General features: G+C 43.9%; 1 long non-coding RNA gene across 1 annotated transcript in view; it reads right to left on the bottom strand.

Annotated features, from left to right (window-relative positions):
• LOC138582205 (uncharacterized) overlaps positions 1-27,595 on the bottom strand; it is a 57,734-nt gene that overhangs the window by 8,922 nt on the left and 21,217 nt on the right. The window contains exons 2-3 of the long non-coding RNA XR_011304978.1: positions 25,024-25,155; positions 14,610-14,757 (exon numbers count right to left, since the gene is read on the bottom strand). This is a non-coding gene — a long non-coding RNA (uncharacterized lncRNA). The remainder of the gene's footprint in view (positions 1-14,609; positions 14,758-25,023; positions 25,156-27,595) is intronic.

Genomic DNA, 27,595 nt, shown 5'->3' with positions numbered 1-27,595 from the left:
AAGCACCCTGCTGGAAGATCCAGGCTCCAGACATAGATCCAGAGACCAGACTCTAGAAACTAACTCTAGAACTTTGAAGCAGAGAGGCCTAACCCAAGAAGCTGAACCCCTTTTCAGCAGGTCTCAGAATCTTTTGCAACCTGATTCTAACCCCTAAACTTCCAAGGGGCACCTAACTAAATCCAACAGCCTGGCTGAGCTGTTTTGCTGTTCTAGCTAAGAACCCTGCACTAGGAACCAAGATCCAGACCCGCAGAGCAGAGCTGTAACTCAGAATCCATCAGATCCAGTCCAAGAAGCCGTGCAGACCACAGTGCCTTGCTGAGAGCAGAGTCCAGGTGCCCTGATCCTGTCCGGTGACGAGTGAAGTCTAAACCTTTGACCAGATCTTGTGACGGGCCCATTCCATTTCAAAGCCATAGTTGTAAGTATTTAGTGTAGAACTGTCCATCACCAACCTCTTAGTATTAAGTAAGCCAATCCAACCATTCCAACCTATTCATAACTGCATTATTGAATCTCCGTTGTCCTTCCTAAGTTCTTCTCTCCTCCACATAATCCTTGATAGTTGTAGTGATAATCATCTTGGCGCTAATATATATTTTATGGAGAAAGGCAACCGTCTCGTTCAAACGGAAACCATCCGGAGGCGCCTCTGGATAGGTGGCTGGGCTGTCGTGTAGTTTGCGGCTCCATAGACTCTCTAGTGTTAAGAAATCTTTGTTCATAATCTTCAATAGCGCATCTTTCATTTTGAAATCTTGACTTTGTTTCTGAAAAATCTACCTTCACAAAAACATCTTTAGCTTTTGAACCTAACATCCTCAGCTTTAAAACAAACCCAAAACGACATTCCAATTCCTGATAGTTTTGCTGTAATCGCGTTTCCCACACATGGAAAAGTTGCCGTGAATTTGCAATTTGGTTAAATTTCACCACATGTCAAAATAGCTGTTTCTTGTTTTCAACTGCTGAATTTTATTTTCAATCTGCTAATCATTCTACCATCATTGCTAGTGCTTACCTGACCTAATCCAAAGCAACTCTCACTAATTCTGAATCCTATTTAGGAAATTAAGATCAATTTTAGCATGTTCCCATTCATTCAAACCACATTTAAAAGCGAATGACCTGTTTTATAATCATACCTGTTCTCTCTAAGCTTGCTGGGGGAACTGGGATTGAACTGCATTATTGGTTTTTATTCCTAAAACCTGTGTGCCCTCATTCCATCTCTTCATATTGCATATTGGGGGGAGTGAGTAATAACAGGGGAAAGAGTGATCATATTGTCTTTTGATTGAAGTCATATCAAGTCTTATTTCTGTGTTATTCTTTCATCTCATTGCATTTCCTTGAACCCACACAAGTTTTCTCTGCTACATTATTCTTCCTATTCCTACTCCTAATTGATTAAAGAGATTGTTGATATTGTAATATTACCCATTGCTGATCTTTTTTCATATTCATAAGTGTGATATTCAGATATTATCCATATTTATAAAAGTGTGATATATATATTGTTCAATTCTTCAAATAAATCTTTTAATTTGCAAAACAAACCTACTTCTTGGCTCAGTGAGGTTGGGGAGATTCAAAGAGAGGGGCGTTATATGAGGGTACGTCATCCAGAATTTAAAGAACTTTGACATAAAAATATATAAATAAGGATTTCCATTGGGCATCCCATACTAGGCATTGACTTAGTGGGAGTGCTGGATTGAAATCACTTACACTCCTCTACTTCCAATGAATTGGGCAGCATGGTCGTTTTCCTCCTCACAGCCTCTCCTGTACATCCTATCATTTGTACATATATAGCAAACATCTGGTGCCAGTGGTTCCTTGGAGAAGATGGTTTGCCTGCATCGGCAGAAACTGTGGCAGTGGTATTGCTCCTTGCATGGTGAGGTTGGATACGTTGCGTCATGCCTTGTCACCAATGTGTTCCGGAGGCTCTTAATAAAAGACACAGGAAAGGGGTGAATTTACTAGCATCTTTATTAATATACAGAAACAGCTGTGTGTTACTTGTATGTCCTCAGTAGTGGGGGTGAGGGACTGCATGAAGGAGCGCCAGTATGCACTCCATACTGCACCCCAAGTGACCTTCTTTCACACCTCGGAGCATGTGTACGATAGTCCCGCATGCACTGACGAGAGCCTATCAGCCACATGGCCTATGACTGAGAGGTCCTCTGGAGTACAAGCAAAGTCAACAAACACAGACTGGCTTCTTGGTTCTGGGTGGTGTGAGAAACCTGACTGTCTCCCTGGCTAGTCCCCAGGGATCTGTCATCCAGGTGGCCAGGAAACGGCCATCGCTATTGGATCCAGTTCCTGGGGGTGTAGCAGTAAGAGACCGACAGGCGAGATGCGGTAACCCCCTTCTTTTGACACATTTTCCCCATCCTACCACGTAGGATATTCCAAAACACGACCCACCCTTTTTCCACACAAACACTTTCGCACAACACGAAAGACAACGGACTAACACCAGAGCGGTTTACCTGACTCGTCTCAATAACAGCGTCAGGCAAAGTCAGGCAATTGACAGAATCACACACACCTGACGACCCTTTGCCTTCCCCACAGGGATAAAAGGTGGAGCACCCGAGCACATGGAGAGCAAGGCAGAGAGCATGACGTAAGAGGTAACCCAGAAAGGCAGTTCAAGAGGAGGAGAAAGACAGTGCAGACCGAGATGGTGACCAGGAGAGAGTCAACCTTACCCTTTCTGACCAAGGCCTGTGAGATCTCTGCAGAGGGAATGATAAGTCTACAAGCAAAAGCCAGCGTGTGTTTTGCACCGGATGTCAACTGTACATGAGACCCTGCTCCGCTGATTGCGGACCCAGGGAGAGACACTTGTCTCTGTGGTACTAACTTTGACTCCAAGAAGACAAGAAGAAAGAAAGCAAAGCAGTTTACATAGCCGGTGAGTATCGATAAGAAACCGAACTGTGTTAAACGAAAAGTAGCCAATGGCTAAATTGAACTTTGAAAAGTAAAGAGTGGGAAAACCAAAACTGAGGAGGGCAGTACAACGTGGGTGCTCAAGCAGGATTCCTCTGAGCGATTACCAGATGGTAGAAAGACTACCGTAACCAGAATCCCTTGGGAAGTTTTGAGAAGAGGTCAAAGGGGTCATACAGTGGGTTTGTAAAATCCCCTGTACCGTCGAAAGTCTTTGACCGACAGATGACTGAGAAGCTTAGGGAAATGAATCCTGCATGGTGAAATTAGTGTATGAACAGTGTTACAAAGGTTGGCAAGAGAGAATCCGGCAGAGGGATGCTGATGAAAAGGGGTGAAGCCTGAAGTCCCTATGAACAGTGTGTTGACAGATGTAAACCCGGCTGAGAGTTGTAAACCCGGCTGAGAGTTGTTCACAGTTAACAGTTTTTGTGAAAGTAAGAAAAGCCATATTGAACCCAAAGGAGGGAGATCCAGGGGTGGAAAGTTACCACACAAAAATTGATTAAAGAGGAAACTGTTCAGTTAAGTTGTTGAATACAATTTAGGAAACGTCTACGCCTGGAAGAGGGAGACCGCAGGGGCTAATCCTGAAGAATGGTTTAAGAAAGACATTAAAATGTGTGAATACAAGAAGTATTAGAAGACCAGGGGAAGTAAACTGTCCTTGTCATTTGCGTCCGAGCCCGGCAGTGGGAGATTCAGGGGTGGAAAGTTGCCACCCAAAGTTAATTGAAAAGAAACTGTCGAATATATTTGTTGAACACGATTTTGTGAAGGGTTTGCGCCCGGAAGAGGGGAACCCAGGGATGAAACCATCACCCAAGGTATATGTGAAGCAGAACTTTGTGTTTGTTTGTTGGATAAAGCCTTGAAGGCAACAGACCTTCTATTGAAAAGAGACTTGGCCCTCAAAGAACCAGACAGCTGATGTGGGACTGTCGGCTTGTGCTGAGAAAGCTTGAGTGTGTGCTGTGCTCAGGAAACCCACCTTGTCCCGTGCTGACAAGGTGGGGAAGGGAGAACCCTAGCAATCACATCCTGACTTATTTTTTGTGAACATTTCTTTCTTTATTAAAACCTTATCCCACACTCTTTCTGCAATTAGCTGTAAGGAATTGGCAATAGTTTTTATTTTAGTATAGGCCTTTTTATTTTGACAACGCCACAAGGACTTCCTTATTTTTCATTTGATGGTCAGCGATTACGCCCATCTTAGATTTAGGTTTAGCGTAGACGTTTTTCCACTATGCATTTACAGTTTGATAAACACCCTTGAACTGGGATAATTTGTGTCTGTCTTTACTGTTGCCACCATGAGTTCCTTACAGTGGTAGTGCAATGTTGTGGAGATGGTGCATTTAGGGGTTCCACACTGAAACAAAGAGTTTGGGATTGGTGTGTTCACCTTGGATTGGGGAAATGGACACTGTAACCTTGGTTGGATCAGGTAGGAGAGGAGATCCAAGTATTTGTGGTTTAAACAAGCATTCTATGCGACCGTTAACGGGCACACATGCCAAGAGGGAAACTGACGAACTGTGTAACATTTTTTGTTTGGGCTATTGGGTGGAGCTTAATACAGCTAAGGAGAAACAGCATATGAGGAAGGATATAATTCTTGTAGGTGTTTTTTTGGTTATTTGCCTACCCATTGAATGTCCATGGCCATGCTAATCCCTGTGGCCATTTCCAGCCAGTTCCTGCCCAAAACACTGCCTCTTGGGAACCTGTTGAGCTCAAGCACCACTATTTTTTCAAAGCAATCTTCTGAGAGTTAATGACTTAATTGGAACTGTAAACACGCCACTGGTGTAATAAAATGGCTTAACCAAGCTTGACTTCAGCCACTCGATTTATAAGCACTTTGCGTGTCCCTCACTGAAGTCAAGTTAAAAACAAGCATCGGCAAAGCCAACAGTTTTGTCTTGTGTATAAGTATTAGGCATTTGCCTGGCACTGCTGTTAGATGCAGAGGTACTTGCACCGTGTTCTCACCTGCTACCATCAACGTCCAGTTAATACCACTAGAGCATGCCTGGCAAAATTGCTTTTCCCATGCCTACACAAAAGTCCATACTGTTGGCATTGCCAATGATAGTTCATTGTAGCACTGAGGCAATGCATCCCCTCCCGCCATCCTTTAGCCAGCTGGAACAAGCGTTATCAGCCCACTCACGAGTTAAGGGACAGAGGCAAAGCAGGGGGCACTAAACAAGAATGAAAGGGTTGAGCACACCAGTTACAGTGGAATAAAGGGGGGCTGTAATGCTATTACAATCTTGGAAATGTAAACAAAATAATGGCAAAGCGGGAACATAGATATACAAAGGTGAGAGAAACAAATGGCCCTTCACTTATTTGAGTAGAAGCAGTGGGACACATTGTGATGTAGTAGAGAGAAATAGAGGATGGACATGCTGGAGGGAAGTGGCCAACAGGAGCGCTGAAATGTGAGAGAGGGCAAAAAGGGAAACGGCCAGGTGCGGGTACAAGTGCGGGGGCGAGCCAAGATTATGGAGGAGAGTGGGAAGCAGAGGAAGGAAAGAGGCTGTGAGGGAAGAGGGAAAGTAAGGCGAGGTAGGCATAATGTGGAAAACACAAGTGAAGTGCGGTGGCAGACAGGTGCATGCAGAAAGCCAGGCAGATATCACAGTAGGTGAGTGGAATGTTGGCTGTGTGGCAGGAGTGGGCCGTATATCAGCAGTTAAGGCCCAAGCCTGCTCTATTGTTATCAATGCAACAGTCAATGTTACAATGGTGTGAATAAGACATAATGCTGCATTCCGTGGGCATAACTAGGTAGTAGTAGCCCTTGGTCCAAGTTAAAGGGTAGAGAGTGGTGAGGGAATTTAGCGAGTGTCCAGAGACTTACCACATGCTGGTGGCCTAGGAAAGGTGGCCTTATTGCCATTGGAACATTCCGTCCAGTGGGTAAAATATTCTGTTTAAAACTAGGTGAGACAAAGGAGTAACATTAGAATGTTGAAATGATGGACGTATGACAGCCATTATTGCCCTGTGCCTGTGAATTGTGTTCGATGGAACTGAACTGCCCACATGTCAATGTTCTAATTAAGGCTTGTGCACCCAGGCTGAGTACTGTACAAGGCGTTATAGGTCCTGAAGTTGGAGTCAAAGGCCTCAGCCCTCAGTGAGGGAATGGCAAAAGAGCAAATGTTTTGGCCACTGCTTTAAATGGGCAGGTACTTGTCGGTCCTGAGTACCTGCACTTCCTTTATTTGAAAGCACAGTACCAGTGCTTCTCAGCAGGAAGCCAATGCTTTTAATAGAAGAGTACCAGCACTTCTCAACAGTAGGTAGGTAGGCTGGGATAGATAGTGCCTGCACTTCTGTAATTCCATTTATAGCACTGTTTTTGACCGATTGCAGGGACGTCATTTGGGGTTGCAGCTGTGACTCCTGCTGTCTCCCTTGCTAGCCCTGCTGTCTCACTTACTAACCCTGGACAAAAGAAATGTCTTATTTTTTATTTTTTTTAAACCGGCTGCACCTTTCCTTCCCTGGACCTTTCTTTACAACACTTGCTTTTCTCCGTCTACTCCTGACAGTTATTCCATCTCTTCTACACTCCTTCTCCTACCCAAATATGTAACTGAATTACCTTGCCTGTACATTAGAAGAACCTACCTCCTACTGCAATTTAACCTAATACCAACACCAGGAAGGCTTGAGGCATGGTTGAAATTACCATGTAGAAATCGTAAGTGCAGACTATGTAATAAAACTACAGGAAAAGCTGCACATCTTTTACTATATCGTCAGGAGAATGAGAGAAGCCGGGCTACTGTGCCAAGACACACTTCTGGCCCCAGGCCCTTCATTTATCGCTTTGCTTTTCCTAGAATCAGCTGTTTTCTCGCGCTCTCCGCGCGCATCTTTCATTCTACTGAGCTTTTCTTTGTCTCCTGCAACCACCACCAGCAGCAGCAGCAGCTGTGTGTGCTCCAACACCAAGGTAAGCCTTGCGGCCCCCAATAACTGCCAGAGGCCCCTAGCATCAAAATGAGCAGATGATTTGACATTACTTGAATTTGAGAATTTTTTTTTGATTTTCACTGTGTGTAAATTGTAGATGTTTATTTTGAAGAAGCACACGTGTTGAAGCATGTGTTTTTTGGCTGCATTGTGCTACGTGTGGCCTCGAATGTGCTTAATTACGAGCCTTGGTAATTGTTTTTGGATAGCTCTTACCCCCTTGCAAGATGGCTGCTACCTTCCGATGCTACTTGTGCAACCTGGACTTGCCCCCACCCTATTGGCTACCTCAACCTCATCTGCCAATCGGTTGGACCGGGAGGCAGAAGCCGGCCCACTGTGCAAAGGCCCACTTCTAAGGTCCCTGTCTGCTCCCTGTCCGCTACTAGAACGCTGCTGAGCTATTATCCTGTCAGCCTTGCAGTTTGAGCTTGGACTATGCTGCTACCTCATGTTTCTAAGCTCTCTAGACTACCATAATCATTCTCATCTCCATAACTATGGGTTAGTTCCCTCCTTTTCTGGACACACTTCCATCCTCTTGACTTTCCGTTTCCTTCTCTGCCTGTCTCCCATGTTTGCACCCGCTGCTAGCCTCTGTTTTTTGGTTGCTATCTCAAACCTGCCTGTGTTGTATGCATTTAGCTAAAAATTCAAATCTGGATGCGTTGTATGCATTTAGCTAAAATTCATATTTGGCTGTGTATGCAAACTTATTGTGCCTTGCACAGGCCCCCACCCCTGATGTATGCTTGTGATGTCTGCTGGTTGTACCTCCTCCCCCTCCTGCTTCTCTCTTCTTCTCTTTCAATCACACTTACCGTTTCTCAGTCTTCTCTTCCGGCCCCTATTTTTCTTCCCTCTCCCCTTTCTCCCACCCCTTTACTATATTCTTGCACTTACTCTATCCCAAATGTTGATCAGACCTAGTAGGATAGTAGCTTGTTGTTTTCCTCCTCCCCCCTCCAACACTACCTGAAAGGTCATCAGGCCTAGTATGATAGTAGCTTGTTTTTTTGCCTCCCCCTCCCGCCTTGTCTGTTCCCCCCCTTCCTCTCAAGCACTACCTAAAATGTCGTCAGGCCTTGTGCGATAGTCGCTTGTTGTGTTCCTCTCCTCCTCCCTTCTCTCCCTCTCCCCCTCACCTCTTATCAATTTTCCGGCTCTACCAGAAATGTCGTCAGGCCTAGTACGATAGTTGCTTGTCTGTCTCATCTCCTAGCCCCCTCCCTTCCTTATCTTTGCCATAGCTCTTGCACTATCCAAAATGTCGCCAGGCCTAATAAGATAGTTATTTCACATTATTAATGTCTCAAGGCCTTTTTAGAATGTCATTGTATTTTCCCTTGTCCCCTCCCTTGCCTTGAAGCGCTTTGAAACACATTGTGTATAGGCGCTTTACACAAACTATCAACCAATCAATCCTCTCGTCATCTAGGTTCCCTTGTTTCACCTCCCCCTGACCTTTCCCTTCTGAAATGCCTTCTTGATCCCCCACTTCTTGTCATTGAGGATGCAGGGATGGATTTGGTTGGTTTAAGGGTCGCCACAGATGATCTAGCCATGCCTTGTATGTTTGGGGGATGCAATGGAAAAGGAGACCACCCCACACTTGTAAGCAAGACCTGTCGGTTAGCAGATGAAAAAGCCAAGCCACAGCATAATGGCAGTGGGCCAGACATGTGTCCAGATGCCAGTCAGGTCTTTGAGGTTGTTTACAAGTTGGCATTGCCAGTAAATGTGCCTCCTTACAGCCACCCTCCACGCAGCACCTGATATCAAGTCGAGCCACTAGATCTTGCGGACAGGTGAGTAGACTACTGCTCTATTCCCATGCTTTGTTGCTGAAAGAAGTATCTTTCCATCACCATCATAAATCTGTTTTTCCCCTTGCCAACACGCACCTCCCCTCTCCACAAAGAGGAGGTAGACAGACCCCCAAAGTGGTCTGAAGATACATTCAGCGGTTTATAGTAGGAAATGTTGACATATGCAATGCGTAGGGGCAAGGGGCCATATGCTTTATTTGGAATTGGCATAGATTTCTGGTACAGGAGAAATGCAGTCATTTTCCAAGTGCATGGCTGTACAGATGAAGCCTGGGGATGGAAGCATCCACTGTTCGAGAGCAGCATTCAGCAATGGCGTGGTAGGTGGGATAGAAAGAAAGACAGAGTGGCTATTTGGTGATTCACATACAACACAGAAAACATGATGAGACCTGATATGATGAGCTTTCTGATGAACACAGAAAAATAATGCGACCTTATCAATGGGGGGTTCCCTTAATTTGTCATAAAGCATGTGCCATAAAGACCTTATTCCTGTTTTCCTCATGAAGGCGAGATGTCTAGAAACCATCTTTCTATGGACACCGAAATTAAGGAATAAAGTAGATTAGGCAAGCGAATGATGTGGGCGATAATAGATATGCCAAAGAAGATAAAGACAAGTAAGATAGATGGAAACTGAGAATAAAGCTTTGCTCGAATGTCATGTTCCTTGCCCTAAGAGTGTGCACTGCTGCAAGAGCTTGGAAGCACATGCATATCATGTAAGCTTCTAAAGATCGACTGGCCAGCAGAGCAACACCACAAAGTGGTGATGGCATCCTCCTGGTGAGGGACGAACATTGCATGATGTGTCAGTGAGACTGAAGAACATTCTGAGGGCCGTGCAGAGGTGGGCACATGGGAAAACAGATGCGCTGATCAGACATTCAGTCCCTACATGTTTTGGCCAACAAATGTATGAGAATAATGATGTTGTTGGTTGTTATTATTCATTCTGTGAAGAGTCACAACCTTTCTGGGATCACATATATAAAGCTGCAGCTTCTTTGAAATTAGCACACAGTGCAATTTGGCTTGCACATGCTGCCCTTTGCCATTACAGAAGTGGATCAAACTCCCTTTCTGCAATACTGAAATCAGCGTTCAGATGTTCCCGCATTTGAATGGTGTTGTGTCCCCACTCAAATGAGGAAATATCCCTTGCAATTGTCCCTAAGCAAGTGCAAGGGCAAATATCTGTCAGGGAGCCCTTTAAGAGGAGACATAAATAGTCCCAAACCATCCTGGGCTTCACTACAGCATCTCTACAGAGGGATGCATTCACAGAACCGCATCCTTTTCAAAAGATACATAAGTTCAAAACCTGTCAGTGCTTACTGCATCACCATGCATCCCCACCTTGCTCCTCAGCATTTGAGTAGTTCTGTGCGCCCACATGGGTTGAGGGCAGCCTGGAATTTCATCAAACTCGTGGTTCCCTACAAAACCCTGCCCAGTTGTAGGGGCAGATAGTTGCAATGCGCTGTAGTTTGGGCGCCCTCTGGGGGACCGAAGTCCAAGGTATGGAAAATTCGAGGAGGCTCTAATATGCGTGTGTGCATTATAGCCAATATGAGGATATGAAGGGGTGTGGGGGGCAACCAAGTCCCTGCTAGCCACCCATGTCTAGTTGGCATGCGGGTGGGTGGAGAGAGGTAGTCTATAGAGGTAGCCTATAGGGGTATGCGAAAGGATAGTCATTATGTGTGTAGCTATCATTTGAATTTTGTTCATGAAAGGTAGCTGCGTTCTTATTGCAGAAATGTTGTGCAAAGTGTCATTTGAGTTGTGTATGAAAGCAGATTATACCGCTTCCTGTGATGTCAAGTGCAAAAGGTCCTGTACCACCACTTCATGTGATGTCACCTGGGGGTGCGGTCAAATGACATCAATTTGTGTGATGTCATCAGGGAGGTCAAGGGTCATGTGATGTCACTTCCGCTACACCTCGCATTTTGGTGAAATGACGTCCCTGACCGATTGGCTCCTATTGTACTCTGAACATTTTCATATTTGTGGACTTGACACTTCAATAATGATATTTGAGATTTGAGTAGATCATTTTCATTAACCGAACATTTTAAGATTGGCACAAGTGTTCAGTGACAGGCCTATCTTCAGCGTATCATCAGGCGCCATTGGGTGGGTAATCATGCTAACTCACCTCATTTCTATCTTCTTTCAGGGTCTTCTAATTGTAAATAAAAGACTGGGTTGGCACTTGCTTTGACAATTTTGCAAAGGATTATGCAGCACAGGTTGGGTCATACAGATAATGTCAAAAACAATATCAATATTATGGAGCACGGGAAGGACCAGAAAGAGCATGAGAATACCTTGAGTCAGGCGCTAAGACAACTCAAAGCTGTAGGTTTGACAATTTAATGAGAAAATGTGTGACATCAGTGAATACGGTGGAGTATTTTGGCAACACGCCCACACCCAGGACGGGAATAACAGATTTAATGAGAGATGGCTGTCCTGTGGATGGGCATCGGGTTTAGTCTTTTCTAGGACTGGCATTCCTTGAGATTTGTTGAAGATTTTGCTGCCAAAGCAGAGTACTTAAGAAGCGAGGTGGTTTGTGAGCGATTCTTGTTGTGAGGAAGTGCTTAATTTCATTAAGGTGGGTAAATGTAATGTACCAAAACTGGGTCAATTTGTGACTAAAGGCAAGACTTATGTCACCATTGAGACTAGCTGTTTTCGACAGGGGTGATGCTTATATTTTCGGCAGCGGTGATACTCACTGCTATCATTGTCCTTCTTGTTTTATTGCCCAAAATCGAGGTCAGTACGGAACAATACCATTGAACCGCTTAATTTGATCCACTTTTTTTTATTCAATTTTCTTCCTTCTTTTACTTTCAGTTCGGGTCTCACCTTTTCATTATATCATTTTTGTCTCTTGTCTTTGCTCTATTTTCTCCAAATATTTAGAGACTTGCTTCAAAATTGTTTAACATGTCATTCGAAATATTGGTACATGGATGAATGTATTATTTCTTTGTTCTTCTTTATTTACTCTTTGTAAAACACAGTCTCACTTTCTGCACACAATGTAAATATAAACCACGATTGACTATTTTACTTGTTTGAAGCAATAATAATCATAATTACAAAAGAAAAAGGCATTACATTTTGTTAATAATTTCCTTTGTGCACAGGGAGTGTTTTTACGTTTGATGATGGTAAATGTGACAATGAAAGTAAAGTCCCTTATTTAAGAGAATCAGAGATAACTAGGATAATTCCTTCTTTCCTTCTTTCCAGTGGTAGGCCCCCTCTGCTTTTGGTTGCATTCTTCCACTCTTCATTAGACAAGTGTGATGAATCTGGAGAATTTGTCCCTTCTCCCAAAGGGGGGAGCCACCCCCTGTGAGTCTAGGGAGTTGAGCCTGCTATGCAAGACCCTCCCTAGGGGTCTGGGAAAGTCATTTCCCCCTTTGGGGACAAAGACTCCCGATCCCAAGGGGAACTCTCTTTGGAAGACATGTTTTTCACCTATATGGGACTGCCTCATATCAAAAACAATAACAAGGAAGCCCGAAAGGAGGAGAGAGAACAGTATGCAGGGGAAGCCCTCTTGCGTCAGACCGCCTTGGAGAGGTGGGGCCAAGCAAGGCCGCAAAACCTGCAGCACTCCGGGAAACAGAGTAGCTCCATTGGAGTCAGGGGTGGGCTGGAGAGGCGGACAGCGGGGAAGCCGTTGTCCAAGTGGACGAGCAAGCAGCATCCAAAGTGGTGGCATGACCAGGGACATCCCGTGGAGGGCCGGGCACCCATACAACAACCCCAAGACCAGCAGGGCTAAGAGCAACACTAGCTCCCAGCGACCGCTGTACAGTGAAGGCGGCAGCCAAGAAGCACGCCGGACCAGGGGAAAGTGAGAAACCAGACTGGAGAGAGGTGAGCAAGAAAGCAAAGCGAACAGACGGTCGAGAGAGACGACCAAGGAACCTGAGCGAGAGCCAAGCCCTGCAAGCGTAATCCTCAGGAAAACGGGTACCGGGGTATGCTGGAGTGGCATGAGGCTGATGGGAAGACTCGTACTACTGAGTTGGGATGATAAAAGTCATAAGTGGAATAAAGGAAGAGAAACCCAAGTCATTGAGACGTCAGAGGAAATATTCAAGAATAATGATGAGTGTGAAGTATTAACTCAGAGGAGAAAGACATTTGGGTTTAGAAGCACCCTGGAGAGAACTCAAGGAAAGTTACTTGAAGACACTTGTGTATAGGCGCGTTATAAATGCCATATCATATCATAACAAGTGGCTAAGCCACTTAATAAATAGTGACAAGGTACAGTTTTTAATAAAAGTGTTGAGTGAAATAAAAGACAGACAGGATTTATTAAAGAGTTTCCAATAGTGGAGAAACCTCAACGTTTGTCAAAAACACGAACCCTATACTATAAGAAGGTGGAGAGCTTATGTGGAAAACATTAAGGAAAAGAGTCATGTGAATTGGAAAGAGTTACAGATACTCATAGATCAGACCCACTGGTCCCTGAGAATAAGCCAAAAGACAGAGGCAAAGGGGAGGCCATATAATGAGAGACATTCGTCTGGCCCAGTTAGGTTTTCCGTTATTAGTGGTAGGGATAGATAGAGATAGGTTTCGACAGAGGACATTTACGTTATTGACTTCCTGATGACAGAGAAGCACCTTTAGGTTAGTTGATGAGGCGGGGAACTACCCCATACCAATAGGGAGAGGTAGCTCTGTTTTTCTTGATCATTTAAATAAAATAAGTGAACATGTCAACCTTGTGTTCATATCCTTCTTCTAACCCACCACACAAGGCACATCCAGCACCAGCCATTACACTCACTGCTCAACTCCCCAATCCACATTCCCCTTTACTATCCAAAATGGTTAATCTGGAAAAGTGGTCCGCTGCCTTGGTCTTGGCACCGGGGAGATCCTGTATACCACATTAACATTGTCTGCTAGTAAAAGCAAAAGTCACCTTGAAATCCTAGGTTTTGCTGCTTGACCACCCTTTACTGGTGCAGACTTGAATCAGGGGTCTGTGATCAGTTTTGTCTTACAAAAGGGTAAGAAAAATGTAAATCTCTCACTAGCCAGTGGCTAAGGTCTCCCACTCCACCATGGAATATGCCTACTCCTAACCTTAAGACTACAGAAGGAAAACAATGTATTGAAAGAAAATCTATATAATGGATGGGTGAGACCCGAACTGAAAGTAAAAGAAGAAAGAAAATAGAATTAACAAAGTGGATCAAATTAAGCGGGTCAATGGTATTGTTCCAAACAGACCTTGCTTTTGGGCAATAAAACAAGGACAATAGTAGCAGTAATAATATAGAAAAATGTTACTACATTATAAGAATTGAGAAAATGAGTTTCCTTAGGTGGAGCATAGGTATAATTGTTTACCCTACATTTTTACTCCAATTGTTTGGCCTTATTTGCGTAGCATAGAAATTACATTTAATTTTATAACATATTTTGGGGGGATTCGTTCATTCAAACCACTAAGCAGCATTTCATGGACTAATTGTTTCTTAGTCAAAAAAAGGATGTATGACTCATCTCTAAAGGGTTTGCTGACGTTAAACCAATGTTTAACAAGAGGAGACTGGGGTAGGTCGGACGTGGATGTGGTTAACCCAGAGCAGATCACGTTTTGGCGGCTTTCCAGTTAAATAACTGCCTTCTTCAGGGCGTCAGTGGTAGACCCTGAAGAAACATATGTGTATGTTTAGGGTGTTTTCAGCTGATTATGGTGTAGAAAAACTAGGTGCCTCTAATAGAAACCCGAGGGTTACTTACCCTAGATTGTAAACTCCAAATTGCTTGTCCCAAGGTGGGGGCACTGTATCCAGGTCACTGTATGGGCATCCGGTAGTTGGGTAACTGTTGGTCTCGAGAGCGATTGTAGAGTAAGGATGGGGGACATCTAGTGGTTGTCTTCTCGTGCCTGTGGGGGAAGAAATACAGTAGGGGTGAAAATGTGTGAGGAAAGGCCTCTGTAGTCCCTGTATTGAGGGAATATGTTTAGTGCCTGTTCCGACTTGTAGATAGAGGCTTGTTTTCGGGTGGCGGGGAATGACGGCAGGAGGAGGGGGAGTGGCCTAGTTTCTAGGCAAACAGGGTGTGCAGGGTGAATGTGGATGGCGTACCTGTTAGCAGGATTTGATAGAGGTTTCCACACCACACCTCGATGTGGAGGGACAGGCTAGGACACTCTCTGGGTTCAGGGTGGGTAGGCCTCATAATCTATGGTCTAACCCTAAACTGCTTGGTTTACTGGTCTGTGGCAAGAGCTTCCATTGGAGAGAGGGCTGTTCTCTAATAGGACTGTGGCCGAGTTAAAGAGGTATGGCTATTCAGGCCACAAAGCTCTAGGCCTCCAGCTGTGCAAGAGGAGGGCAGTGAAGGGAATATGCTGCTAAGCCTGGCACGTTTAACTGCAGGGCAACAAGACCCAGTATGCGGGTGCCTGACTTTAACAGACATACAAGAAGCCCATACAGACAGACCACTTAATGGGTGGGCATGCAGGGAATGTGCCCAATGCTCCCACCACAGGGAAGGGGCATCACCTGGCTACTTGATGCAAAGAAGCCCATGCACATTTTATTTAAAAAATGTAACATGTCATGCTATTGTGTAGTGTGCTGATGAGGCCCTGAGCTTGCTGTCTAGCTGTTATGACAACTAGGTTTTGATCTAATCAATTAATCTTGCAATGCGTTCTGTTTTCACTCAAGTCCCTACCGTTTGTATGCTCATTGTAGCTCAGCATCTGTAGCGTTTCCACAATTCTTTGGACAATATATTCATCTCCTGAAATGAGTGAAGTTGAAACGTTTATTGGTGAGTGAGTGCCAAAATGGCTAAGCTGAGCGAGTTAAGCACGTGTTACAGAGGTCTGTGTTCACATGCCAGATGACAGCAAGACAGACACAGCTGTTCCTCTCCCGGAAACGTTGGCAATAGTGCACTATGGTACTGGAAAACAACACACCTACACCAGAAAGCACAGATTATAAAAACTCAACATAGCATCAGTAGGGTTATAAAAAAATTGGATAGTTGTGTCTAGCATGGCAATATATTTGGCACCACCAAAGAAGAACACAATGCATCAGTCAGGAGAGATGGTTGGGTAGCCAAATTGGAGACAGTGTAACCCAAGCGTTTGGCTCATTCCATGGCTTTGGCACCTCAAAATACTGTGATCCTCAACACATCATCTGTCTCAGTGCATAGTACTGTACTGTCTTCAGTGAAATGGTTTGCCTACTCACTTTTGGGTGGAAGTCTTTAGCTAATTTCTTTTCATGTAGGCCACTTGAGTGGAAGGGCCCTAGAGAGGAGATCACTAACCAAATGTCACAGGCCTCATGTGACATTATTCTCAGGTCTTCCTACAAGACACACTAGCATTTTAGTTTTTCTAGAATTTCAAATATTGTTCTTCACATCATGAATGAACCTGTAAGTCTGTCAAACAAAGACTATAAGCAGATGATATTTTATTGTGTGCATTAAAATCTATATAATGGAGAAATAAAACAGCCAATATTTAAAGGCTCACAGGGTCTAATCAACCAACATTCTCTTACGAGCAGACTTCCATTTATCATCTAGAAAATAAAGCTGTAGTCATGCACCTCTTGTAGAACATATTTCTATGAGGATTTATATTTTCTATAGCGTCATGTTGGTTTATAAAGTGTCTGTGTGCTTTCCAAGTCTTTTCCACAAAACAAGATATTCTTTTAGTTCTTAAACTTTAAATATTCAAAAAGAATTGCATCTTTCTGTGCCAAAGGAATTTGGAAACAATGCAGGCAAGATCCGAAAATTGCAATTGGTCTCAAAGTCCAGCTTCAACAATTAACTAAAGTGTGTAACCCTGGACATCCCATTTTTTCTCAAAGCACCTAACATCTCATATGGTACAAATCTCATGCATTGTATAAATTAGCTATAGGGTTGCATCAGATAACAGTGACAGTTTGTGTATTTCATACTGCAAAATAATTCGTTTTTTTGTTCACTTGCGACAACCGCACTTGAAAATCATTGTACTCGCCTAAATTCAGTCTACGTTTTGGTGCATGATCCTTCATGGTAACCCATGCTGCAGTATGGAATCTGCACCTTCCTCGTTTCTTCCAAAGTGTCTAAGATATCAATGCTAGAAGACTTGCACATTATGTTAGACTTCTAACCCCAGTTCTGTATCTATGCTGGGGTGGATGTACCTTTTGCATACTGCTACTCATCTGTGACCTGCAGATATACAACAACTGGAATGTCTTCCTAGTGGCTATTTGTAAATTGTGACCTGCACGTTGTTCGAACACATGTTCCCTCACCGTTAACTGCTAATGTTGCCCTTAAAACACACAAAACAATGGCCCAGATTTGATGCATCAGTTACTGAAAACTCCCTACAGAGATCCTTTCTAATTATTATTATTGTTATTATTATTATGTTCATAGAAGTACCCACATTCCCAGTTAATGGTCTTCTTCATAGAAGACAAGGATCCATCCTTGACTGGTACCAGCTCTATGTAACTGTACTGACAAAGATTTGTTAGATGCCTAGCTAATAACTTTCCAAATGCATTCCTGTGTCTAATACCACAACAGATTATGTTTAAATGAAACATATTTCTCGGCCTGTCTGAATATCTGAGGACCCCTACTTTTCAAGTAGAAATTTCCCAATCTTTTCCAAAATACACTCCAAAGCCAACGAGTACTCTTACAGAAAAAGGGCCAAAGTCTATGGTGGACTTTTGCCTGGACCTCTCTCAATCTGAACATGCACCAACAGGATCAGTGACGTCCTCAAATTCCACTCTAGATATACAGTTGACAAGTCAGTCCTAAAGAATCCATCATGGGCAAGGTGATTACAATGTATTCTCTCTATGCGATGGATGCAGAGTGCACAAAGCATCACACTGGTTGAACCACTCAAGAAGCCTAGAAAGGGAATAACTCCCAACTGGACCATTAAGTTCACAATGTGAGCGATCCATCCCACTATCCATCAGCAGGTTAAAGTCCCCACCCAATATCAAGTTCGAACAATTCAAACCATATAGGGCAGCAGTCAAGTCAGCATAGAAATCCATACACACACAAATCAAGGCATATATACCTCCGATGACCCAGACCATGCCATTTATTCTCATTTGGGCCAATCCATACCTCCCTTTGCTATTTCTCATAAGAATCACAAATTAGAATTGCAAGCCTGTTGACTAGGATGGTAACTCCACTAGAAATAGCGACAAAACAGCTCGATTTGTAGGAGGACATCTCTTTATAGGACATAGAGCCTCATTACAAGTTTGGGGGCATGGTAAGAAAATATGGTAAAGTGGCAGTAACCAATTTACTGCCACTTAACTGCACCAGAAATTCTGAGTTTAGAGGTAAAGTAGAGCACTTGTCTGGAGAGATATCTCCACTTTACCCCCAACATAGTGATAATTTACTTCAGATAGAATAAACACCCAGGCTAAAGGCACCCAATTCACTAGGGTTTCATATGGATTCCCAGAATGGGGATTAACACTGCCAATCCACCTCTTGTAATCTGGCAGATGTACAGCTAGACTGAGTGGCGGTAAAGGTTACCGAGATTGGTGGCATTTATAAACTTGCAATGAAGCACATAGTCTTTATTTGCCTACAACAGATGGGTCTATTGAAGCGGGGTTAAGTCCAATTTACATCTGTGCACATGGGTCAAAACCTTATTTACCCAGTCCATTAGGTCCCTGGGCCTTCCATGCAACAACAGTGACTTCATTCACACCCAATCCCTAACCACAGACTTAAGCAACACATTTGTAACCAGCAGCATTGCCAATGTATTCCCCTCCAGGCCCATCGGACCAAGGGTCACAAAGGATAGTTTTGCATCACAAGTCTCCAAACATTCATAACTAAGGCACTGGGCTTAAATCAGAACTGCGGAAGAAACGGCCTCGGTTGTGCACAGACAAACACTGACGAACAGAACATTAGGAAACACACAAAAGGAAGGGTATATACAAACCACCAAAATCATATAAAAGAGCATGAAGCCCACAATAGGCTCCCGACACCATACATTTGTGTGTATATACATATATACATATATATATATATATATATATATATAGGCAGAAACAATATCTAAAACAGTGAACAAGGGAGAGAATCCCTTTTTTTCCCCACCCACATCCACTATGAACATGCTAACAGTGAACCGTCCTCATGCCAACTCATACCTATACCACCCCCACCCTCTCCTGAACCTGAGTGAGCTCATCACCCTCTGGTGCATTACAGTCTTTGGGTGACATTAAGCACATTAAGAAAATCAGGGCTTAGATAAGGACCCTAACCAAACGGATGGACCACAGACTGCACAACAAGCCCCTACTTTAACCAGCAACCCATTGGCAATATATCAAAATGTATGTTCTTAGTGTGGGTAAAAATATTCAAATGGATGAACAAAGAACAGTTACACGTTCTACCTGCCACCCCCTCCTTTAGCTCCAGACATCTTACATCTGAACAATAATCCACCCATAGTATAACTGGATCTGGCTTTAGAAGCACCTCTACCCACCCACAACATGGCAGAGTGGGCATATATACGTGAACCCACACAAAGTGTGTATATGCATCTAAATCAGTAACGCGCCAGTGCCGACTCTGCAGAAGTTGCAGAGCCAGGTCAACTATGTGGTCTCCTCAATGCACCCACATGCTACCCCTCCGGAACCAACAAGAAATTTCAGGACAGGACAGTGAATGCCATTCATATGCAGAAACACACCAGGCGTGTGTACAAAACCTTGGAAGCATCACCCACAAGTCTCCACTGGTTTGGCTGTGGGAGTGAGGGGTCCAGGTCAGTCATGTGGTCTTCCCACCCCACGGTGCCAGCCAGCCCCAAAAGTTCAAGTACCTGGGTTCTTCTTGTCTCCTCAAGTCTGCTCCGAGTGGGGAGGTGAAGGGTCCTGACTGCTGTGGAATGCCCCTGCACCACCACCGAGCCCTTCAGTATTGCTCCATCTCATCACAGAGCCAATGAAGCGCAATTCTCTATGCCATGGTCAGACAGGCAGTCCCTCAAGAATACTTGCTTTTACGGAGACAACGCGAATGCATGCCCATAACAAGAGGCTCACAGTCCCAAGCCAGGCTATTGCCACTAACAGCAGCCGTTACTTGCCACCATTTAGAGGGGCAAAGGCAAATCCGGAACCGCCCCTTTGAAGAGGGGACAAAAAAAATACACAAAAAATAAAGAGGGCAAAGAACAAAGAAATACCAACACATTTAAACAGACAAGCCATCGCTGCCAACAGATTATAATGTCTGAAGGTTATGCACAACAGAATCAGAACAGTCAGGGCCCCGGCACATTATTTTTCTTCCTTGGGGATCTTCCCTTGGGCCCCAAATCTATGGTACAGTCTCATAAAGTCCATTAGAGATGTCAGACAGCTGTTCTTTGGGTTCCTCACCCAGGGCCCAGTCTTAAGGTGGTTCAGTAGAGTATGCCTTACACCTGCCAATACAATTGTAAGAGTGGCTGGGTAACCCATATATTAGGTTAGTTCATGGACTTTTATAACTGCATCCTTTTAACCATGACATCTCAACTGAAGTCTGAAAAATACATGATATGTTCCCTGAACCCCAAGACTACCGTCTGCAGCTCCCCAGCCCATTACTTTTCCTGAAAAGCATAGGAACTGGACTATGAACTCCATAGGGAAGGGATCTGCAACCTGTGGGGTTCTCCATATGTTTCAGACTATTACTTCCATGACCCCTCACCATTTACTAGGTCTGATGAGAATTGGAGTCCAAAACATCTGAAGAACCGCAGATTACAAATCCGTGTTCTAGCTAGAGCTGATAATGTCCCTTTCCGACTGACACTCCCAAAGTGGTGAGGCCCTGCACATGCCTTCAAGTCAGCTCACACTCTTTTTCTTCCAGAGAACGAATGTATTAATATTCACAATATATGTCATATTAAACATTGAGGGCAATTTGCTGCCTTTGTGCAGTCAAAAGTCAGCTTTTTAGTAATGTGTGAATTCCAAGATGTGTTCAAGCTGTCCGGCAGACCCGGTACAGAGAATGACACATTGACCACGTCCATGATTATTCCAGTAAGTGAAATGGCAGATTCCTGTACTCATCTGGACACAGAGGGCTCTTCCGAGCAAAGAGGAGCCTTCATGCTAGACAAGGCTTGCAATAATTGCTCAGTTGATATGGGCGGAAGTGCAATTGGAGGGCAGATAGGTTGTGGGGGTTTCATGGGCCGGCAATACAGTCATGTTTGATCTTCGAGACCATGTGCGGCATCTCTCTCGTGTGTTGTTAATGTAATTATACAGTCAATTGTTGTTCAAAAGTACAATTGAATTCTTTCTACTGAAGGTTCAGAAGAAAATATAGGTGTTGGGATGCATGAGGGGTAATGTAACTGTGATGATTCATCTTGAAAAATGGTTTAAGAAGTTTTCGTTGTGTTAAAGTTGCCAGAGTAAATTGGGCAGCAGTATTTATTTTTCTGCTTCATAAAGAGAATGTTTTCTGTGTTGAGCTTTGATTTTTTTTTTATACTTGATTACATTTATTTCAGGTTATTTTAGGTCTTCTTGCAAAATATTTTTGTGGCTTGAGCGACAGTATGTTTTATTTTTAAGAAACATCAAAGTAGTGCCCTGCTGAGCAACCAACGGTGTGGCTGCATAATCACAGAGCTCTGAGACGAACAAACGAATCCCTGAAGCAAATTGGTGGGATTCTGTTCAAGAAGTTGTGGCTCAACGGTATTGTGATCCTTGCTGCTCTGGATCAGTCTCTATGTCCGCCTGACATGGCTTTCCGCCAGGGCCTCTGCATAGTCTCCCCGCCTGGAGCTCCGGTGCTGCAGCAGCTGCCGGCGAATAGCCGCATCCTGCGGGGTTGTGGAGATTGGCTGCAGTTGGCCGCTGCTGCTACTTGGCGGATGCCTGATTTGGGCCTTGGAAATAGTCTTCGGTGCTCTTCTACTCCGGTGGAGCCCTCAGTCCCAGAGGGGAGTGGAACACGCTGGAATCAACGCTTGCACTGTGAACTGTCGTGTGCAGGAGGAAGCTGTACAATACAGTCAGCAGCTGAGGGCAACTAGTGCTTCTGGCTCGATGGGGGTCTGTGAATTTCACTGGCTGCACTGCATGAAATAATGGCCTTTAAAGGTCTATGCTTGTTGGGAGTTGTGCACTTTAATTGAGAAGAATTGCCCAACTGTCAGAGGTTTTTGCACCATGCACCTTACATTCTCCTGGTCAATCTGTTTAAGGTGTGGCTATGGACATCCTACATCTTCAATTTGTGTGGGAGGGCAGGGCAGCATTTGTTGTGCCCCAGACCTTGTAAGTAGTGATACAAGTATGGATATTCTCGTGTGAGTGACTTCCCGTCCACTTGGTGTCTTCCAAACTGTCACCACAAAAATTAAGGCTATTTGAGATTTGCACATGCAAATTGTATGACATTAGCTCTAGTATTAATTCCCTCAAATCTAAACTCAAGAAGGAAAGTGCTAGAATTACTGATGAAGAATCACAGATAGGGGGATCACTGTGAAATTATCAAAAATAAAATACCTACTGCAAAATGACAGAATTTTATTTGGTTGAATTTCTTTTTTAATATTGAGGGGGCATACCGCTCACCCCCCCCCTGTATTCCCCCTACCTTAACCTATACCCTTACCCCACCCACCATCTATTTTTTACTAAATATTTGCAAAGATCCCTAACAAATTCGACAAAAACAGTTCAGTCATTTTGCAGTAAGTATTTTCGAATTAGACAACTTCTGCAGATACCCAGATACGGCACAGAGTATGATGTCAGCACTTTGCAGACCACCCTTTGTAATATGACCAAATAATAAACCGACCAGGAAGAAATGCGAAGTATTGAAGTTGAGGTCTTGCTGCAATAATATCAGGATTGCTGTGTGGGGTTTCAAGGTAGCCCCAAGACAAAAGGAAACTGTATTCGGCTGACTGGGGCCTAAAAGGGCAGATATATTGCCCTGCAATTTGAAAAACCACTTTTGATTGGCAGACTGAAAGGTGGCATCATTCCACATACAGTCGTGAGCATGGGTGAGGGTGACCACATGCTGACATCTGCTCTTCTCTTTCAACTCCATGGTGCCCAGCATCACCATGAGAGTGTGATTTAACCTACCTGTGCATCTCCCTGGGGGGGGGGAGGTGATACAGAGTCATACTGATGCCAACCATCTCCATAAACTTTCTGATGAGTGTTGACTCAAAACCTGGTCCTTTATCTGAATACATTTTGACAGGACAACTGTAGTGTGCAAAGTACTTCTAACACAGTATGTGGGTAACTGTGGTGGAATTCTATTCTTTGGTGTGAAATGCCTGTGTGTACTGATTGAAGTGGCCCATCACCACCAGGACGTTTTGCAACCCTCGTTGATCCATCTCTATGATGAGAAAGCTGCTGTCTTCCTGGTGACACACCTGGTACATTTCTGGAAATAGTGCTGTACGTCAGCAGATAGTCATGGCCAGTAGAACCTTGAGCAGACCAACTCAACAGTTGTATCACTGCTGAGATGCTCATGTTCACTGTGGACCACATACAATACAGCTTGGAGGAATCAACATTGCAACACCAAGCAATGTAATGTCCGGTGGCCGACATGACTATCCATGTACAGAATTAATTCCTTCTGTATGAGGGGGTTCCCTTCCCTCAGCATGGCAGCATGAGCATGATTCTCAGGATCATATCTGAATACATTGGTCCACTGGTATTTGCTTGGAGGAATGGAGCAATGCCAGGATTCACTGGCTAATGGTAGTGCAGAAAAGCATGAATCTGGCTCAGTGTATGACTTGCTGTAGTCTAGCCATGTTCAGGCTCTGCAGCTGAATCTCCATCTACTGACAGGCCAGATGGAATGTTGACCCGGTCCTGGGTAGGTATTCTGATGACTTCTCACCTGGATGAGCACTGGTGGCATAGAGCTTCACCATCAACTCAGTGCCTGACTACAAACATTCCCTCCAGGATGTTCATGATGTCAGCTGCTGAGGGATCTGGGTGGGTTGCACTGAGTGCTTGGATGACGTGTAGCCCAGGACCATTCATACTCTCCATGACCCAACAGCATTTCTACCTGTCATAAGCTCTCCAGTCATGCAACATCTCTGAGGTCAGGTCCCCCCCAAGTCTGGTATTCATCTTCGCCCCACAGAGTAGGCTTCTCCCCAGAGAAGGGCTGTGGGCTGATATCGAGGACACACTCTGATGGTGGCAAAATGGTCTCCTGTAATAGGACCTTGAAAAATTCAGCCATAGAAGTGCTCAGTTTGGCTCTTCAATCCTGTGAAGTAGAACTGGCATACATGCTAGGCATGGCAGTGGTGGTAGTTTGGGTGTGCACTGCCATGATGATAACTCTGCTGGGTGTTGCATTGATGGTTGTAAAGATAGGGTAAGGTGGTGGGGGTGGATTAGCAAGTATCCCTGACAAGGAAGTTAACTAACCATGGAGGGTAATTGCAATTTGGCCGCTTCCTGAGATGATAAGGAGGAGTGTCTCAAGGTCCAGTTATGGGGATATAGCATATTAAGGCACATTTACCCGCTAGGCTGGTGGGCTGTATTTAGGCATTCCAGCTGGCCAGTGAGGAGTTAAAGGAGCTCTGTTAGCTTGAGCACATGATTGGTAGCCATGCTCCAAGGGACGTTCCTGACGCTCTCACCCTCAACCCAACTAATCGCCTTAACTCGTATCTTTATGGATTGGCGTGGGTGCAATCCAGCAAAATCAATACAACTAGATTAATACTAATCAATTCTTAATCCTTTATTTAAATTACACAAAATAACTTGCAGCTTTTAAAAACAGAAACTTACACTGGCTTATTATGGCACAAACCCCAAAAGTTAAGGACATGTGGCGGATAGGAGGGGTGTAAGGTATAGGCAGGTAGGTAAAACGGCAGAACGCTACTGAGCAATCCCAGCAGCGTCTCCAGAAATTGTAGCGAGGGGATGGTCTACTGCACACTAGAGCTAGCGCCAGGTGTAAGTGGTCAAAGCAATACACTACACAAGCGTTTCAGATCTACTTTTATCACCCTTACCCCACTACTTACTTGTTCCTCTTCACCCCGCTGGTCCTAATGTCTGCAGACCACCAAGGGACTGTGCCATGGAAGGAGGGGAGGTGCAGGAAAGCAGAGAAGTGGGATGGCAAGGTGCAGAGAAGCGTCCCAGCACCCCAAAACCTAAAACAAATATAATGTTAGCACACTACAAAGACAGTAAATGTACACAGAATAACAAAGGAAAACAAGGACTACTTTGATTTGGTGTATTGCTTTTTGTAGTTAAATGTCCAGCCTTGCCCTAGAGGGAATTTGACCAAAAGCCTCTCTCAGTACAACAGTTTTTTTTTTGTTTTTTGCAAAACAAAAAGTAGTATAACATTGAAACAACTCTTTACAGAAGTGCTAGCTCTTTCAACGTGTTCTTACAGTTTGGCAGGGTTGCCTGTTGTCCTGCCCCAGCTATTTCTTTAAGAGGACTCTTGGTGGTCGAGCACAAAGCGAATGTTGGGAGGAGATTCTAGCAGTGCCATCCCCTGAATGAGAGAAGGGGGCTATTGGAACATCCTTCTGCAGTTTGAGTACACTAGCTGGATTATGGACCAGCAGAGGCAGGCAGAAGAAGGTCCTTGAAGTCTGTGGCACGTGAGTGGAGCAAAAACCTAGGTTCCAGGCCTCATGCATAGGGCAGCCCGGTTGAAGACAAAGTCTCCGACCATATGGCTGACCGAGTGAGTAGCTGGCGTAGAGTGGGCTGAGGTCTGCGTAGTGCTGCAGCACTCAAAGGGTAGAGGGAGCACTGCACTGTGCCAGCCCTACACGGCAGGATCAGTTAGGCACTTGTTTTTCATAACAGGACTCCTGGTTGTAGGCTGGGCCTCTCAAGCATGGCATACCAGAATCACGGTTCAGGGCCTCCAAAGTCCCTCCCCGTCAATTATGCCCTCAGAATGTTTTCCTTTGGAAAGTGGGGCAAACCATATGTGCAGCCCAGGAGCACCCAAGCTGTACCATTTTCTGCACAAATAAAATTCACAGTACTAATGCAGTGCTTCATTTGTGGGGGTATTTGCCTGGGGCTAGCCCTGGCACTTATTTTTGAGCCCCAGCACTTGTTGTCTCAGATTCACTTTAATTATGAAGTGGTGATAGTGAGTGCATCCATCAACAACAATGAGTAGGTGTGAGCTGTAGTGTAACCCATACATATTTTGACACTGTGGGGAGCAGCTATGGGTGGTGGCGGCAGTGGTGCGGAACGGCCCACCTGCAGTGTCACAGAAAATATTTGGGCCCCTGGAACTTATTTTTTTTTTTTACAAATTAAGCATTGTACTTATGTAGATATATATATATATATATATATATATATATATATATATATATATATTTATATAAAAAATAAAATAGACAAAGTAGGGACTCCGCCAATCTCTACAGTCCAGCCATCCGCATATACTCACGCACTGCATACAGCCATTAAAAATAAACACATATTATGGAGGCCAGTAAACAGAAATGCCTTACCTCAGTATTGACCTGTAGGGAAGTGAAAGACTAACATCTAAACTGCACATGGAATGATACAGACGTCTCCTGCCATAAGTGTTGGGGTGTGGCTGGAGGGAAGGTGTTGATCAGATAAGAGCCTAGGACCCTGTCTCCTGTTGCTGGTATGAGCATTAAGAGCTCAGGAATGCAACCATGATCGAACATGGTGGGGGAAGAGAGAGCCGAATTGCGAAGGTTATTTTCTGCAAAAATGCAGTCAGTTCCACTTCATGGGAAAGGGACAGAGAAAATGCTAGGCCACATGTTACAATGGGGAGAGCCACCTGCCTGTGAGCAGAAAAGGGGTGAACATTGAGCAGTGGAAAGGAATATAGTGAAAAGGTGCTATTTCGGTGTAAGCATAAAAGGAACGATAAGGTGGATCATACAAAAATATAAGAGGTGTAGCCTAGGAAAAGGATTGCACAAACACATGATAGAGAAAAAGGACACAAAATGAGAAAAAAGGATGAAAGATGAAAGAATGAGTTTGGCAAAAGGATGCAATGGGAGGGCTCAATAACGGATTGGATGATGCAATTAATATGGAAAAAAGGCAAATGGTCATATCTAGGGCGGTGTCTGGGGGTGGGTTAGCTTGTGTTATGAGTGTGCAAAGATAGTTATAAAAATAATACTTTTATGTACTTTTTCAGTTTGTTCTGGGTATCATTACGAGAACTGCCAGAAATTGAGGAAGTATGTATAAGTAGGCATATTTTTTCAATATAACAAATGGCTGACTTAATTAGTTTTATTTATTTTTGGCACTTTTAAATGTTTTAATGAGTAAAAACTGTTTGTAGTGTTAATATGTTTTGTATATCAAAGCAGAATTAAAACAGTTATTATATGTTGTTTGCATTTTTAATATTGATTCATTATTTTAAATTGGTATAAAATGTATACTATTTTGTAAAAAGATGTTTGGTTTTAATAACTATGTACTTTTTAAAAGCATGTCTTAATTGATGATAAATTATTTGAGACGATTAGCTGTATTTGTTTTTCCTGCAAATATTATTCCACATTTTAAGCATCCGAAAAAAGAATAATCATACTCTGGATC

This window comes from Ambystoma mexicanum, chromosome 3q (assembly GCF_040938575.1).
Source record: "Ambystoma mexicanum isolate Mex_15411 chromosome 3q, UKY_AmexF1_1, whole genome shotgun sequence".
NCBI classification, from domain to species: domain Eukaryota; kingdom Metazoa; phylum Chordata; class Amphibia; order Caudata; family Ambystomatidae; genus Ambystoma; species Ambystoma mexicanum.
Note: the sequence above shows the minus strand (reverse complement) of the source record. Positions and strands in the feature narration are given on the sequence as shown.